The following is a 19868-nucleotide window of genomic DNA, read 5'->3' on the forward strand; positions in this document are numbered from 1 at the left end:
GAAGATGCTGTGACAGTTACTTTTAAAATATGTCTTTTATTGTTGTCTCGAATTATTATTCGTTATGGTGCTTTCTTTATTGTATTTAATATTCAGTGTAGTTAAAACTTTGAAAACGTTGTATGTGAAGTAATTTTTAGAGCTGGGCTATCATCTTTGTACATTGTGCAGGGTTTTTATTCCCTGGAATCTGATCGTGGCTGCTGGACTGAGGATAGGTCTGTTAGCCCCACTGTTGCTGCGCTCACCGAGTTGCTTTTGCTGGCACCCGCCTGTTCGTCTGCCGTGCCGTACCGCACATCCGGTTCACCCGCTGTCGTGTGCTTCCTCTCGGTTCGGTCGACTTCGTTGAAGTTACCGGGCGTGGACTTGTCGTCTTCTGGTGAGTGACTTACAAATTTTCTGGTGACCTCTCAGGTATACTATATTCCTCTCCGAGACGGGGACCATTCCTCTCGATATACCTCTCGAAGGATACTCAGCGCCTGGGACTCCAGAAATAAGAGTTGCATCAATTATTACTCTTTTACTGTCTTTAGGTAGTTAAGTTGGTTTATGTTAAAGGTTTAATTTTACATCTGTATTGTAAGAAGGGTTTAATTATCTTAAGATATCTTATCTAAGTCTTTGTGGTTATATCAGTAATAGTCTTGGTTATATCTAGTTGTTTTGTTTCACTGTAACGCAGATTAGAGGCAATACTGGCTGTAACTGTTAACAATAATATAGGATACGTTTTTTTGCCCTTTACGGGAATTATTGCAATAAACTCGAGTCTGTACAGTTCTGTATTCTTGAGTTTTCGCGTCTTCACAGCTTAACCATCAGTTTCCTATACTTTTAATATAAAGTACTCTACTAAGATCCAAGAAAAGCTAAGGATTCAATAATATAGTTTACATTAACATAGTTTGAGTCGTGCCAAACATTTTCCTACTTACTAAATTTATAAATATTTTCTTATTCTCAAAATTAAATTTAACGTTTATTGTAAACGGTTCATCGACATTTGGTAATTCCCTTGGGTCCCTACACCTGCTTACCCTGGTGAAGTCCCGGAACCTGGAAAGGACTGGTTCCTTGTTACAGTCCCTGGAGTCCTTCCAAAACAAGGTGGCGCCTCAAAATAAATATTGAACATTTTTCGTCGTTGTGGTGGACTTCGCCTAGGATTTGGAACAACTTACCCCCCTTTCCCACGAGCTAGCCAGCATCACTAACAGAGACTGGTGTGGACTGTTACAAATACTACAATTTATATTTATAGAACAATTACAAATTTTGGTTTTATTTTAATTTTAAAATACTTTCAGTTGCAAAATATATAATATAAATGAAAAGATTTGACATTTTTTTAAATATTGGCAGTAAAGTGGACAATGAGTTAATCGTTAAATTAAAAATTGTCTATAATTTTCAAAACAATGGAAATGTTATATTATTTTCAATTTTTATGATCTTTCAATCACTTTAATTTTTCCATGGAAAAGATCTAATTTACATAAGGTTTAAAAGTACCAAGCATGATTATGTAATTTAAAATACTATCTGGAAATTGTATTTGCGGTAATGATAAACAAATACAGAACATTTATTCGTGTAACTGTGGTTATTTTTAAAGTAACTAGTAAAACACGGTGACTAGAGTTTCAGGGATGTGTCCAATAATTATTACTGACTCTAATTTAGCTAATTGTTTACTTATAAATTAATTTACAGTGTCTTTATCATAAGCCACATGTTGGTAGTTGCATGAATTAAACAGAGAGATAATTACCATTTCTTACCTCAGCAGTGCTGATGGAGAATTTCCAGTTCTTGACGCCACAATGAACAGTCTTGTAATACAGGTGCAACACTAGTTTAAGTTCTTACGCTTTTTTATAAACTATGTGATGCTATTGGTATCCGTATATTTGTACCTCTTGAAGAGATTTCTTTTTGGATGGCAGTTAAAGACACATTTCTCGACATATTTGCATGCAACTTTTTGTGTAAACAGAAGAGTACTGTCAGCTACAGAAGTTTGCGAAACGCGTTTTGTAGCACCCTTTATATTTCAGTTTTTTATAAATGTACATTGTGTATCCTATTACTAGTTAGTGGTACATTCTGTAAAATATATAAATAGTTATGCATTACATGTGTTTCTTACAAGGTAAACTGTTCCTTAATTTGAATTTTTTACCATTTAGTCCTAGCTTGAGATGGTCCCCTATAAGTTTGTTAATTTTCGATTAGGACTATATATATATATATATATATATATATATATATATATATATATATATTTGTATATATATATATAGTATATCATAATATAATATATATAGGGTGTAATAAAAGGGTATGGTACCTGTAGTTGCATTGTACCGACTTGTATTGTAGATATTAATATTACAGAATATTAAAAATTACATTATCAATGAGACATCCAAGACGATATAAAATATTTTTTTGATTCGTAACCTCCGAGTGAATATTTAGTATTTAGTAACATTTATTACTAAATTGTTAACTACTAAATATTACCTGGTGTGTCTAAAATAAAACTCACAGTTCTAATTAAAAAATGGATTTATTTTTAAACTGGCAAATTAATAAATACAATGTTTAAGAACTTTCATCACTCTATTTTCCACAAAGAATTAACAAACTGTTTAGTAATATTAAAAGGTCCTTTGGCAAGAAATAAAAATATCAATGAAATATATAAAACTAAAAATCAAAGCTCTCTTCTGAAATAAAATAATAAAGTTTTCAAATAAAAATTAAATAACGCTTGGAAATATTGGAAATAACTAAAATAAAAATGTTCACTCAATACTTAATTTTCAAGTGTTTAAAATTCAGATACAACTCTCTCAAAACAATTATTATAGTTCAATTAATTTCCAATTAATAATTAACAAAAACAAGACATATTAAGTATTAATAAATTACTAAATTTCCAAAATTCAATCAAAGTTATTAATAAAGTTTAATGTTAATTCACTTTTCTTGCAAGTTTAAACCAAATGCAACTTGTTTTATTCTATTGTGCTTTATTGCTCATTAAGAATCAGTTATGCAAATTTCTCTGTAGTTTATATGAATTTAATTTTTCATATAAAAAAGATAACAACATTAATTTAATATCAGATCTGGAAGACTATTTCAATATAACGTACAATAAATTTGGTACTTACCTCAAAATCGCTCGCGGAAAATAATTTATAAACACGGCGCAGTGTAATCAACTTAATTCACGATAATAACCAAAAGAAGAGCAAAAAATTATGAGTTAGTGGTTTTTATAGTTCCCCTTCCCCCACTTCAGATGGACATTCGCGGCGTTCTCTCATTGGCCCAGCCGTATCCAGCTTGAGAACAATAGCCTTCTCCGATCTGACGTCCTAACTGCAGTACGGTACAAGACAAGTTCTGATCAATTCAAGGCAGTGGACTTGAAAAGTGCCTTGAGCTGTATATGCATTCTGTGAAAACATTCGAACAAGTTATAATACACAATCTTGTAAAAACGAATAAACGTGAATAAAAATGTGCCTTGATTGTTGTTGTTTATAAACTGCACTAATTGAGAAGTCCTAACAAACTGTATGTCGAAAAGCGGCACAAGTAATAAAGGTATGAGTATAAGGAAGTGGAGACATGTTTGTGCTCGATCTTGTTGTTTGTTATAGTATCAACAATATTTAGCAATTTTATCGTTAAAGCCATTACCAATGCATTATACTCTAATACTGCTTAACAAACAATTTCAAGCTCACAAGGACTCCGGTTCGTTTTAGATCTCAGTAATAGATCTACGATTGTTGATTACGTCCATTGATATATAGCTTTGACTTTTATGAGACTCTTGTACTATCATAGACTTTGAGTCGTTGATAAGTTTTCAAGCTGTTTCTTAATTAGGTATATTGAAGTCAATATTGGTCCTTCATTTAGCAAGATCCTCAATTTGGGTAAAAATTGCGTATCCTTACGCATCGAATTTATCCACTTCAGCTGGAAGCATGCTTCCCAGTAAACCTAAATAAAGCTTTAATTAAATGATCGATGTCTATTAAATAGGAAAACAGTATATCTGCTCTTTCAGTATAATAGATTCATAGCTGTCCAATAAGTTCGATTTAATACACAAGGCATCACATGTGCCATTTTAAAGTATGAATAACTTTCAATAGTAAAAATATTTAAATTTAAAACCAACTATCAGTTTAGTAAAAAAATCAGATATTTTTATTAAAAAATACGTAAAATTTATATGTACAACGATGTGAGTAAAATATAATTTGGGCATGTAATTTAAATTAAATACAAATTTGAACCAAATATATGTTGAAAGTATCATGCATTACATTTAATAATATTGTAAAATTAAGTATTCCGTTTACTTTTCCAATAAGAAGAGCTTCTCCTTCAATGACCTCCTGTCATCTGGTTTTAGTGCTATAGAACCTCCTATATTTCAGTGTGAACCATTTTTAATATTAATATATGTGCATGTTTATAAATACACTTTAATTGACTTTCGTAGTTTAATTGACAATAGATAATCATGTGAGGTTTTGCCCTACAATTATATGTGAGTATTTTGTCTGTAAAATATCTTCTACTTTTGCATAATCTTGTAATGCCCTAAAACCATGGCTTTAATAACTTTCTAAACAAATAAAAAAATATGCCAAAACCAATGTAAGTTTCGGGATATTGATTCTAATGCTCCATGCTGTAAGAATACAGTGCTTTACATTGAATAAGATCACGGCAAATCTTTCTAATATGGCAGACTATCGAAGAAGTCCTGTGCTGGCAAGAAACATACCACCTCACTACATTTAATGAAAAAGCTGAATTTTCTAAATGTAAGTGGAAGTTTTGATGCATGCTATCACCTCGATACTAGAATTTGTATTTAGTTACTATCCCTATTAGAATTGTGAACCAAGCTACCTTCCTACTAACCTGCCAAAATGCCCACTAATCTTTATACAATTATAGGAAATCACTCAGTGTAATATTGACGTAGGAAGTGTTCCGTCTAACATAAATACTGTCGGTTTTCATGCCAGGTAACACTCAAGTTCAATGTTCCTCTTTCACTGTATATCTTGACGACAGATATTGAGATTAATTTACAACCAATGCTGCTGGTTAAACTGTAGTTTTCCAGTAGAAAATATACATTTTGATTCCATAGCCTACACATTTGTATTACTATTATCTAGCACTATATCCGACTACCCAACACCACTTACCCACAAATTTGCAATAATTTATATTTCTTCAAATGAAATATATTTGAACTATACTGACTTAACTTATTTACTAGCCCAAGCTTCATTGCTTTAAATTTAGCCATGGGATTTATGCCGTGTCAACTGAAAATGTTTGGTTGAAATTATTGATAATAACTTATACATAATATAGATATTTTTTTATTTACAGGTTGTACAGAAACATTCTTGGATCGTTCAAATTGAGAGGCGAATTTACAAAGCATAGTCTAACTGAGCTCTTTTTATCGAAGGATTCTATTTGCTTTTCTTTGCTGTAAACATCTACTCATATTTATTTTTCATTTACACACACACACACACACACACACACACACACACACACACACACACACACACACACACACACACACACAAATATATATATATATATATATATATATATATATATATATATATATATATATAAGGATTTTGCACCTCACTCCAGGCTAGGTGTCCTTTACGTTTGCTGCAGAAAAGGTCCTATGTTCCTCTGCCATGGCTGTCCGCCAACAGGAGTGTCGAAAACCCGCCATTTCTATTGCTTTGCCTGCTTTTATTACAGAAAGTTAACCTAGGCCGACACCAGTACTCACCTGGCGCACAGTATTCTATTCAGATAAACTTAGCCTTTATTTTTAAAACCGTTATTCGTATCCGTGCCAAGAAGAGGCAGCTATTATTTGTTATTAAATTTAGCTAAATTAACTTTTAGTTCAGTTCTGATTCCATAGAACTGCGGATTCCACTAATATCTGGTGTCCTCTAATCGGATAGACTGGTACTGGCCTGTCAGTGACAGTTGAACATTGTCACGCGTGTTTCCCTTTTTTGTGGTAGTGCAGATTTAATGTGGAAAAACCATGGAACTGCGGATTCCACTAATATCTGGTGTCCTCTCCTCGGATAGACTGGTACTGGCCTGTCAGTGACAGTTGAACATTGTCACGCGTGTTTCCCTTTTTTGTGGTAGTGCAGATTTAATGTGGAAAAACCATGGAACTGCGGATTCCACTAATATCTGGTGTCCTCTCCTCGGATAGACTGGTACTGGCCTGTCAGTGACAGTTGAACATTGTCACGCGTGTTTCCCTTTTTTGTGGTAGTGCAGATTTAATGTGGAAAAACCATGGAACTGCGGATTCCACTAATATCTGGTGTCCTCTCCTCGGATAGACTGGTACTGGCCTGTCAGTGACAGTTGAACATTGTCACGCGTGTTTCCCTTTTTTGTGGTAGTGCAGATTTAATGTGGAAAAAATCATGGAACATTGTCAGAGGGGTTAACCTTTTAGTGGTTGTGCAGATTTTATAGGAGTAGCGATGCAATATTAGGAAGTCGCTAGATATTAGACTGTATGTTCTTATTCGTCCTGTAAAATTAGGAAATTGTGTTGATTTTTTTGTTAATTAAAGCAGTAATAAATCTTACGCTACTGTGTTAAATGAAGATCTAAATCTAAAAATATAGCAGGTTAGTAGTCAGGTTTCGTTTTAATTTTGGAAATTAAAAACTTAGGAACTACTAATAAAAAAAGGAAAAACATATATATTTAATATACTTCACACATTACGTCTGTATCTAAATATATGTTAAGTTGTTCATATTTTTTGTCATTCACATTTAATTTATACTATAATTTTATTATTACAATAAAATTGAAGAAAATACGTATTGGAATATTAATCTGTTAAGAAATTTTTGTTTTCTTTGGAACATATTAGTCGTGGTAGGTTAAAATATAACAAATTACAGTAAATGTTTGAGACTGCGTTATTCATACAGTATTTCTGCACGGACAAAATAATGGCATTGCCTGTTATTGACTTATAATTGTGTACGTGAAGAAACTCATATGTATGGGAAAATGTGTCTAGTTTGATTCTAGAATGCTCATATCAACCAATGTAAATAGTATTTGATAGAGAAGATTTAGCTGCCGATCATAACGATCAGTACTCACAATCAGTAACATTTTTTGTTATTTTTATTTATGTCGTCTATACAATATAGTTGCACGTTGTATTATTGTTTCGAACTTGACGGTGTTCCGATTATTGAGTAATCGATTGGCGGTCGGTTTGGGCAGACAGCCGTTCTACTACCACCCATATTTTAGTAATAATTTGAACAGTTTAAGACTCTACAGTGATATTTTTTAGTGATATAATTTAAATATAAGTTATTTCTTTTATAATGGGGTCTAAGGCACCGGAAAATTGTGGTATTTGTGAGGAAAAACTTCCAAAAACTGGTGACTATGCTTTGTGCTCGAGCTGTGGCAATGGCCTTCATCTCGACACTTGTAGTATAAAGAAGGAAAACCTGGAACAATATGTCTGTGGCCACGCAGGCTACGTGGGTTTGTGCTAATTGCAGGAAGCAGAAGAAAGGCTCAACATCTCAGTTAGATGATGAAGAGAACATCCTAACCTCCAACTCCGACAACACTTTTGAGGTTAGTAGCCTAGGTGTACAGAGGGCAATTCTAGCCAAAGTCAATTCTCTAGTGGACATGAGGGCTAAGGTTGATAGCATTGAAGAGTCCATGAAATTTATAGCTGATAAATATGACTCCCTGCTGGCGGAAGTCATGGGTCTGCGTAAAGAAAATGGAGAAGAACTGAGGGCTAGGGTAGATGTGCTGGAGAAGAAAGAGAAATCAAGTAAAGAGGTGATTAGCAATCTCTCTAGTGACTTAGCCGATCTGGGACCAGTACGGAAGACGGTTAAATCTCGAGATTCATGGGTTGAAAGTAGTTGGCGATCCCAGGGAGGAAAATCTTTCAAACGTACTTGAGAAATTATCCAATGACATCGGTATTGATTATAAGCCTGAAGACATCCATCAGGCCCACCGCCTTCAGCCGAGGAGAGATGGAAAGCCTCCCACAATCATCGTTCAGTACTACTCCAAGACATCAAGGGACCTCTGGCTGAAGAATGGAAGAAGGGCCAAGATAAGTGACGTGTACTTTAATGAGAACCTATGCCCGCAGTACAGACAATTACTTCGAGAGGCTAAACTTAGAGCTAAGACGCATAATTTTAGGTTTGTCTGGTTTAGTGGCGGGCGAATACTGGCAAAAAAAGGGAAAATGACAAAGATGTATTGGTTATAAAATCTTGGAATGACCTCAGCAGGATTGTGTAGGCCTAGCATCAGTGTTGCTGGGCCTATACTAATATTTGAAATTACACTTTTTTTGCCGGTAATGGTACAGTACGTCTTAATTTATTGTTTTATGTTCCTTTTATTCTCATCAAATATTAGTTTTTTTGCAGATATTAATTGCTTTAATTGTTTGTGTTTCTGTGTTCATGGTTTGAATTTGTTATTGTTTGTTTTTGGGTATTGTTTGGCTGATCAGAGTCATGGGGACAATCCTACATATGGTATATATAGCCTTTGTTATGTTTTGGTTGAGATTTTTTCATTGTCTATTACAGTTAGGGTGTTATAATTTTGAGTCTTGTTGTTTATTGTTGTGTAGGCTACTGTGTTATATATTTATTCTGTTATTTTTATTGTTGTTTGCTCAAATCTTTCATGGATGTGGATTTAACTGATGAACGTTTACTATTCAATAGTTATAACAATTTTGATGAGTGGTATACCGCAGTAAATAGGAAAGTTCACAGTCTTGACATAGTCTACCTAAACATTAGGTCATTAATAAAGCACTGGGATACTTTAATTTTGCATTTTGGTGACAGGTAAAATAAAGTTTGACGTGCTAGTATTGGCAGAGGTTTCTTGCGACGAACACGAGCTAGCCCTATTCAATATCCCAGGTTATACTAGAGTAAGTAAATTAAGAGTGAACAAGGGGGGAGGGGGACTGGCAATGTTTATCAATGCAAAACACTCTTAACTTTTCACTCATTACACTGGATAACATTAGCACTTATGAACATATCACAGTCGATTTGGAGCTGATAGGGTCGAGAGATAACTACAAAGTAGCACTACATGCAGTTTATAGACCGCCCACATCTTCTAGCGGTTTTTCCCTCCAGCTGGCCACACAAGAGTTTAATATGGCCCTGACTGCTATTAAAATTCATAAAAATATGATTCTGATAGGAGATGTAAATGTTAATACTACAATGACTAGCAATGATTTAAATACCTTAGCATATGAAGCGGTACTAGCAGACCTAGGCCTAGACAGAGGCATATGGGACTATACAAGGGAAGAAATAAGGGTAGGAAGTTTAGTAAGATCATGCATCGATCATATTTATTACTCGCTGGAAAGACCTGTGGAAAGAATATATACGGGCGTAGTAAAAGTAAAGATCTCTGATCATTACCCGGTAGTGGCCAGGATAGAACTATCTGGAGGAAGAGAGGGAGACACAGAGAATGAAAAAATTATAAGGCTAAAGGATAGACAAGTAAGGATAAGGCTGGAGGAGGAACAATGGACAGTGGACGGGTATAATACTGTGAATGAAGGATTTGATAAACTTATTAAGAAATTTGCAAAGATTTATGAGGAAAGCACGATTACAATAGACAGGAAAAGTGGGAGGGACAGAGAACGGAGTCAAGCTCGTAGTAAATGGCCTATTAAACATTGGATGAATCAAGAACTCCTAAAATTACTAAAGGAAAGAGATCGAATATTTAGATTATGGAAAGGGGACCCCTCAAACCATAGACATAGAGATTTATATAAACGATTAAGAAATAGATTGAACAATATGATTAAAAAAGAAAAAAATGCCTACTATAAAAATATATTTGAAAGAAACAAAAATAACACAAGGAAAGTATGGGAAAATATTAACCTTTTTACTCGGCAGAAACAAAAAAGGGAATGTAGATAAAGCTATTGAAATAGGCATGTGTAAAACTTTGAGTATAATTGAGATTGTAAATGGTTTTGCTCAATACTATGTTGAAGGAGTGGATAATCTAAAGCATTCCTGTGGGTATGTAGATGTAGAAAAATATTTCCACTAGAAATGAGACCAACGAAGAGCTAAGACATAATTTTTATATACCAAAAGCTACACCTGAAAAGATCATGGCTTTAATTAAAAATATGAACCCTGACAAATCCCAGGTATAGACAACATACGAATGAAAGATTTGAAAATAGTAAATGGGGGAAAATAGCTAAACCCTTAGCAACGCTTATTAATACTTCAATTTCTCAAGGTGATTTTCCAAACTGCCTAAAAAAATCTGTAATCCGACCGATCTATAAGAATAAATCCAAGAATGAGTTTAGAAATTATCGACCTATCGCTATACTGCCCTCTATAGAGAAGATACTGGAGAAATATGTCCTAGATGGCTTGAATAAATATCTATCAGAGAATAATATACTAAATGATAGGCAATTTGGTTTCCGGAAAAAAGCGCAGTACTGTTCAAGCATTGGAGGAGTTTGTAAACGTGTTGAATTATGGAATGGATAACAGACTTCATAGCTTATGCTTATTTATAGATTTTTCTAAGGCCTTCGAAACTATAGAATGCAGTCATATCGTAGCTTCTCTGTACAAAATAGGTGTAAGGGGTCCCTACCTCAGATGGTTCACAAGCTATCTTAAGGACAGAACCTTTGTCGTTAAAGCAGTAGGCGTGCTGAGTGAAGAGAAGAATACAAAATATGGGGTGCCTCAGGGAAGCCAGATCGGACCAGCTCTATTTAATATTTATCTAAACGAAATATTGAATAAAATTACAATGTGTGAGATTTTTGCATACGCTGATGATGTGGTATTGGTGACACAGCATAAAAACTTACAGAGAGTACAAGATATTTTACAGGAGGAATTTAAGAAGTTCACTAAGTGGAGTCATGACAAAGGACTTATTATTAACAAAGAAAAGACTAGCATCATGCATATATGTCCTAAGAACATGAAAATTAATATTGATATAAGTATTAAATATCATAGCTGTAAGTGCCTGCATGAGCAGAGCTTGTGCGAATGTGAGAATATAGCCATGGTTCAGAGTACATCATATCTAGGTCTGATTGTGGATAATAAATTAACGTGGAGTGATCATGTGAGTAGATTGCACAGAAAGCTATGTCCCGGCACTGCCATGATGCATAAACTTAGAAATAAACTTAGTGAGAATGCAAAACTAGCAGTATACAAAGCATTGATTGAGTCACATATAAGATATGGTGTATCTGTTTGGGGAACAGCAGCAGTAAGCCATTTAAATATAATAGCTGGTCTTCAAAAAAAATGTTTAAGGGCACTGTTTGGTAACGGCTTTGATCAAAACCTAGGTATAAGAGAATATATGTACAGTTATGCAGGACAACTAATGCCAAAGGGTTTGTACACGTTAAATATCATGACAAAGTATTATGGCAATATGGAATTTAAAAAAAAGTATAGAAGGAAATTTAACACAAGGAATGTTATTAAAATATGTCACACCTATTCCCAACACCGTGTACGGGCAGAGATTGCCGAATTATATAGTCCCAAAGTTATTTAATGCATTGCCGGATGAAATTGAGAATATACCACACTTAAAGACTTACAAAAAATGTATTGAAACTATGGCTATTAAACTTAGAAATGTAATTAAACTGAGATTTACCTGAAAAAAGAAAACCACAATGGCGTAATAGTGATTTAAACACCGACATCTTGCTTTGGATCACTGTGAAATACTGGTTCACTGACACACATTGGATATATACCATATGCATATATACACAGTGGACATCACTCTGGTGCACTGAATGACGTGACAAGTGACACAAACACTGAACACTGCGTATCGTGGGCCTGCAGTTAAATGGATTGTTATATTAATTGTAACATTGTTATTTTCGCTGATAATTTATTGTTACTCGTTATCTATTTATATATTATATTGTTGGCTATCTGAATTATATCATAATGTTAATCACTGTAATTTAAAGCTTTGAGGGCACAGTTTAAGAAGTAAATAAGTTATTCTGACATTGTTACTTACTGTATATATTAAATATTTATTGTAAATCGTTAATTAGTGGTTAACATTGTTATTTCCTCTGATAATTTATTGTTACTTGTTATCTATTTATAGATTATATTGTTGGCTATTTGAATTATATCATAGCGTTAATCACTGATATTTAAAGCTTTGAGAGCACAGTTTTGGAAGTAAATAAGTTATTCTGACATTGTTATTTATATGTTAAATATTTATTGTAAATTGTTAATTAGTGGTTTATCTGTATTTTATGCTTGGTGTTAGATTTTGTTGTACCGTTGATACTCTAGCTTTAAAAATAAATTAATTACATGTTAGTTTTCATATTGTTATTAGTTTTTTAAGAATGTTATTTATGGTTTCTGTTTCTCTCTCCGTTGTTAGTGGTGATGAATGGCTATAAACCTTACAGGGAGCACCACAGCACGGTGTTGCGCACACACGTATTTAACCTAATTGGATAATTTAAACACACTAGCATTGACACACACTATACTGTAACTAACGCACACAAACACCGACACCGAGAACACTACAAGGGAGCACACACACAGTACCGCGCGCCGAGTTCCCGTACCTCCTCAGTCATGTTTAAAGCGAGTAGCGGATTGAGTACCGCACTGTCCACTCTAGAAACATATTGGAATTTGACTGAGGGCAGGTTTTATTTGCTTATTTGTTTAGAGATAAGGAGATTTGGGAATTCCGGTAGCCGGCGTTGTCAGATTTCCTGATAACAGGGTTGCCATTCATCGTTGCTGAGGGAAGAATAAATTAGGATTTTTTAGGGACTCAAATGTGGGTTTGATTTTAACTATTACTATTAAGTATTATTTTTTTTTTTTAATGTACTGTTTCGATCAAATTTACCACACATACCAAGTTATCTAAGCTAGTGCCTGCCCTAAACCGCCGAATTTGAGTTTATAGTTTAGTAAATTAAAAGAAAGTTAAAAGTTGAATGTTTGTATCAATGTATTCTATATACTTTTTCAAGTGGTCCTCACCGACAAGTTTTGTTGAACTTGGTGAGGCCAAGACTATGTAAAACAACTGTTTTATAAATAAAATAAATAAATAAATAAATAAAAATTAAAAACGGCAAAATCTCAGTATGTAATTGTTCAAATGTATTTAATAACGTCCATTGTCTGAAATAACAATGAAATCGATGATTAAAATCGTTGTTATCTTGAAGGCAAAAACTAAAATAGACATGTTTCAATCTGCAGTACCTAATAAAACCAATTAAATGTTTTATTGGGTGATATTTGTGAGAATATATCGATCTGCGATAGGTGGTAATTTCTCGCACTAACGCTATTTAAAACATTATATATGTGTGTGTTTGCCCGTGATTCAGATACGTTTTAAATTACAGTAAAGTGTTTTAGTTTTATCAATTTCAATCATTAAAAGGTAAAATTAAAATTAATCATACCACGCATTGAAAGATTTGGTCTTGTCATTTGTGGAATCACAAGAAGCAGCACCTTCGTGTGTAGGTTTGTTACTTTGATTAAGTTATTGTTGTTATAAATTTACTTTCCGTCGGGTTCTTATTGTAAACAAGCAGCGTGGATTACAGTATATATTTTATTTCATTTTCATCCAACTTGGATCGTTTGCGATGGTCCTAAGTAACAGTCCACACTGTCACTGTCACCCTTCGCCTAGTGTCTAGCTGTGTGTTCACTTCACTTCCATGTTATACGGTATATAATTTGAATGGCTTAATGATAAAATAATGCATTACTCCGTAAGTAACGAGTGTATTGGGGACCCATAAGTTATTATTTGACAAATTAGCAGCACAAAATAAATCAGTTTTAATAAATCCCTAATATGAATAGTTTTAACCCTCCAGTTAACATACCCCATACCTAATTGTTATAATGTCAAGTTAATTTTATGTATATTTGTATTCATTGGTATTTATAAGTGAACAAGAGAGTAGAACATATATTCCACCATATAAAAAATTTCAACATATGTTTAAGTTCATTTGTTTATATCCACGAATGTTTGGTTTATTTATCATGAAAGTATTATTTCTGATGTATCCAAAGAATTGATATACATTTACGTTTTAATTATGATTATACTATGTTTATTTTTTTATTTATTTGTATGCTTTAAGGGTAAAAATGTTTTAATAGTCATAAATAATGTTATTGATATTTATTGGTAAGTAATTATCATACGAAAGAACTAAATAACTTTAAATACGTTTCACTGCGTACTTTTGATTTATTACATTGTCTTTTACTGTTTCTAAAAGCCTTCTAAGGTATAATAAAAGCACACATAATAAAAATTGAAGACCATGGAAACGTAACGGTTTATGTAGAAAAGTTTAACTAAATATAACATTTTTACTTTTCATTCTCAGCCCAAAATTAATACCAGCATAATGGAAATATAGTTTTTAATAAGGAATATATCACTATATAAACTTAATACCAAACTATCGCTTAAAATAACTCAATACGGTGACATAAGTACATAAGTTTTGCCAGAATATATTTTAGGGAATCTCACTTGTTCCAGTGAAAAAGAAAACTAGGATAGTCGGCAAAGGCAAAGGCAGCACTCGCTATGATCAAAACTAAATGTGCCGCCTGAAAGCTCTTTGTTTACAAAGAATAGGCTGTATGGCCATAAAATGATTTTTCATTCTTTATTTCCTTTTTAAAACAAAGAGTTATTGTTTCAAAAAAGGACTCTTACTAAGGAAACATTTCCGTAAAATAAGTATTCTTTTCAGCTGTTGTTTAATTTTAAACTGTATACAAGGGAATGTTCTGCTACACAGACTACATAAGGGACACTGTGAAATAATTGTTTTAAACATTTAGTTGATGTAAACGAGAGTTGTTAGACACAACTGTACTTTATTATTCTCACGAAGTGATGTTATTTGTTTCTCATTACCTTTTATAAGTATATATGAAATTATATTGATTCAAAATTGTTACATGTCATCTATTACTCGTACTTTTTTGCGTTGTTTTTGTTTAATTGTTAATCACAGTTCCAATATTGTGTGAGAGAAATTGCTGTGGCATTATGACGTATGATACTCTAAAGAGCCACTGAAAAGTATTTTTGCCTTTTTCCTGATTGGCGTATATTAATGAGTTGACTGACAGATGCCCTTGGAAAAATGCTCATATTCATTTTAAAACAAAACGTACTTTATGGTACAACACAAGCTAATAACACAGAAAAAGAATCAAATGGTATTGTACATGACAAAACAAAACTATTTTAAATATTTTAAATACAAAACGCAGGTATTGTATTATCACAGGCTAAATATATGTGAATATTACGTTAGATTATTCCTCTTTAGTGTTATTAAGGATCTGACTAGATCATATTGAAACCATGACGTAGTCCTACCGTCTATTACTCAAACTTTTAATAGAAACGTCATTGAAACTTCCCACGAAACACTTGGGAAAATGCTGAGCTCTCTTGATTCTTTAGTTACTTCAATAGACTGCAAGATAAGGTTAGTTAGGAACTTCACTGAAAATTGGGGGAAAATGCAGAGCTCTGTTGACTGCTTAGTAATTCCATTAGTCTGTGTGATAACGTTTAATAGAAACGTCCTTGAAACGGGAAAATGCAGAGCTCTGTTTACTGCTTAGTCTTTTCAATAGTCTGTGAGATAACGTTTGATAGGAACGTCCTTGAAACTTGCGAAAATGCAGAGCTCTGTTGATTGTTTGGTAACTTCAATAGACTGTGAGGTAACGTTTGTTAAGAACGTCCTTGAAACTTGGGACAATGCAGAGCTCTGTTGATTTTTTGGTAACTTCAATAAACTGTGAGGTAAAACGTTTATTAAGAACGTCCTTGAAAACCTGTGACAATGCAAGCTCTACTGATTTTTTGGTAACTTCAATAGACTGTGAGGTAACGTTTGTTAGGAACGTCCTTGAAACTTGGGAAAATGCAGAGCTCTGTTGATTGTTTGGTAACTTCAATAGACTGTGCGTTGCCACTATCATTAAAATAAATTCTCTATGTAACATAATTCAAATATAATTTTCACTGATTTAAATAAAATACTGTAGTATATGTTATTATTTTCTTCAAATAACTCATAAAACTCGTTTTCGTATGGTTGTGTGGAGTAAATCTTGTGTAACCATTCGGATAGATGGTAAATCCGACTAATATCTCACTGCAATCAGCTGTTTAGTAAAGCATAGAAACTTTCATAACTAAGTTACGTTTATATGGGTTACACTTAAGACGACAAAGTTAAGTGTCTTATTGTAACCAGTTTAATAATCATTTAACCCTTATATAAAAAATAATAGTTACTACACTACTCAAAGCGATACAGTAGTTTAGGCTTTGGCCAATGGACGTAGTCAGTCATTGAGACTTATCTGACGTGTCAGAGGATAACTTATCTTTCTACACTTCATCAAAACCGCTTTCAGAAGTTTCTTGAGCACTCGGAATTCCCGAGGAAAGTGACTCAGCTGGAACTAATGTAACAAATTTTAGTCTAAGTAACATGTTCATATATATATATATATATATATATATATATATATATATATATATATATATATAATATATTAATTATTATCGATAATGTAATTTTGTTACAATACAAAAAACATCGTCTACTAAAATAAAGAAATTTTTAGTTAAATTTAAAACTTTTTAGTTTTAACGCCTAATCATTTTTTTAAAAGTTGTAAGATAAAAAAAACGAGAACCGAATTAAAAAAGCTTGTTACAATTCTTGATACTAATCCTCTACAGATTTCTATGTTTCGTCATTACTTGTACATTAGTTCTACCCGTAGTAGTGACCTTTTATTGCCTAAGGTCCTCGAGCAAGTGACATAAATGGATGAATTAACCAAACCAACAGAGTTAGGACGTTTTACTAGTAAATTCTGTTATACGAAGTAAAATACATACACCTGCCTATTAGAGACTAGTTTTTTTAATATTCGCTTAGTGGCCGAAGAATTATGCCAAAATCATCTAAATTTAAAACGATTTAAACGATAAAATCTCGTGAGCGGGCACAATTAGGAACCGTAAGTATTTGGCTCAGAAAAAAGACAAAACAATGCATTTCACTTTATTCCAATCTGGCAGTTTTACCGAACAAACAAGAGAACATTTCACTAAAGTTTAAATCATTTTTCACTTGCTCTCAGTCTCAAGCCCACACCTAAGAGACGGTCTTCAAAACAAAACTCACGACGAGTTGAAACAATATGGATGACTAACTCATTCAAACTGTCAAACTTCAGTGATAGAAACATGAGAAGCACTCTATATTCTCATGAGTATACTCTCCCATATATTATCTCATATACCCAGGCAGACTCTTCCACTGCATTAGGTGGCAAAATATGACAACCAGAGCCACAGGGACTGTTAGTTTTTAGGCTGGTCCTACAAACTTCTATACATACAAGAGGTTTATGAATTTACGTCTCGGCAGATTAGGGACCGTGGGGCGTCTCTGAGGCAGCTTCTTCCACTGCATTAGGTGGTAAAATATGACAACCAGAGCTACAGGGATTGTTATTTTACAAGCTGGTCCTCCGAATTTGTATACGAACAGAAGAATCCTGAAATACACAGATGAAAATGTTGTGGGTATCAATGTTCATGCTCCTTATAATTTACTACCGTATTTCATTTAGTATGTACAAATATGTGTCCTTACATGTAAATTGTAAAATAACATCTTAAAATATCCTTTCAAAGTGGTTCTTTAAAGATTATAGATTTAACAGTTTGCACAATTTAAACGCAGATAGTCTGACTTTACAACTCAGTTGATTAAGTAGTGTTTATGATCAGATATCGTCTTATCCTTGTATGAGTTTACAAAATATTAATGCGCATGAACAAAGCGGAGTCAGGCCATAGTGAATGTGTTATTGGGCTTAGGTTAGATTGCCGTGTACATGTAAAATGTACACACGTTTGTGTATTGGTGGTCAATATAACATCTGCTTCTCTGTATACTACTACTCCACGTGATAAACACAGACCCAACATACCGCATTCCATCCGTAAATAAGCATTGGTATTGTGTATAGAATATAGTACCTTATATTCTTTATTAAATTTTAAATGTTATAAACACTTCTTAAATTCTTAGTAGTCAATTTTAGAGTCAGATTTAATAAAAAAATATAATTTGGATACCATATTTTGTTTGTTAACAAAAAATGCAAATGCTTGCTCATTATTTACTGACTTGTATCAATTATCAATGCAAACCTAATTTAACTAAGTACTCATTATCTGCATAAAAAAATAACAAAATATAGTTTTATTAATATAAGACAGATATAAGCAAATATGTATTTATTAAAATATTGTTCTAAATATATACAGGGCCGTAATATGCTGTTTACTAAAATTATTCATAAATAAAGAAATTTTTAGTCATTACTTGAACTATAATATCGTAAAAAAATTAAAAACCTATTATATATATATATATATATATATATATATATATATATATATATATATATATATATATATTGAAAATCGTTGATTAAATTTATTATACATTTACTAATAGCTGATTTACATTAACTAGTAAGAAATTAACACTTGTTATGTTTTAGATGATTAATAACAGATCCAAACAACTGAAAGTAGGTTTACAGCTTGTGTTAACAGCAAACTGAAAAAATCAACAGTTTCAATGGATGCACTTACCGTTGATCACCTATACCTGCTATTGGTTTTGTGGTCTGCAAAATATCACCAGAAACCCTATCTATCTTTACATATTAAACAAACATTTATCAATTCTGTCTAAAAAAGGTAATGATATGTATTTATGCTGGAATCAAGAAATTGAAAAATATATTTTTTAGAATGTGATTGACCAGTGGGGTTTGATTTAATTTATAAAATTTGTTCTATTTTTAACATTTTACAAAGTAGTTTATTTTTATTAAAACGTATTAACTAATATCTGACATAATGTATATATATATATATATATATATATATATATATATATATATATATATATATATATATATATCCTATAGGTTTAAATCATTAAGAAAATTAAAAGACTAAACCTATTCTAAAGTAAATTTATATCTTTACTTAAAGTGTTATACATATAAATAAGTAAATTAAAAATAAATAAATATATATATATATATATATTATATATATATATATATATATATATATATAAATTATTATTTCAAGATTTATTACGTGGCAAGAAATCAACGAAAAGCAAATCTGGTTAATATAGTTTCATTGTTGAATAATAGTTGATAACCGATTATCATTTCTTACAATATTACATGCTTATAAAAAACCCTTCTCCCTATTAATCAGTTGACTTATAGATTGTTTTGGCCCAGCTACTAAAGGGGAAAAATAAGGTACTGTCCCATCGTATTTTGTTAATAAGAGGATAGATAAAATGATGTTAAATAAGTGTTCTTTTCTTAAAGCTAGGATGAAAGAGGACTCTCATCCGCAATCGTTTTGACCGATCTGCCTTTAATACATTTTTGTTCAAATCTATGAAGCACAAAGCAAAATATTCCCATTAGGAGATTTTAATCATAAATACTTTGTG

Source organism: Homalodisca vitripennis, chromosome X (assembly GCF_021130785.1).
Source record: "Homalodisca vitripennis isolate AUS2020 chromosome X, UT_GWSS_2.1, whole genome shotgun sequence".
NCBI lineage: Eukaryota > Metazoa > Arthropoda > Insecta > Hemiptera > Cicadellidae > Homalodisca > Homalodisca vitripennis.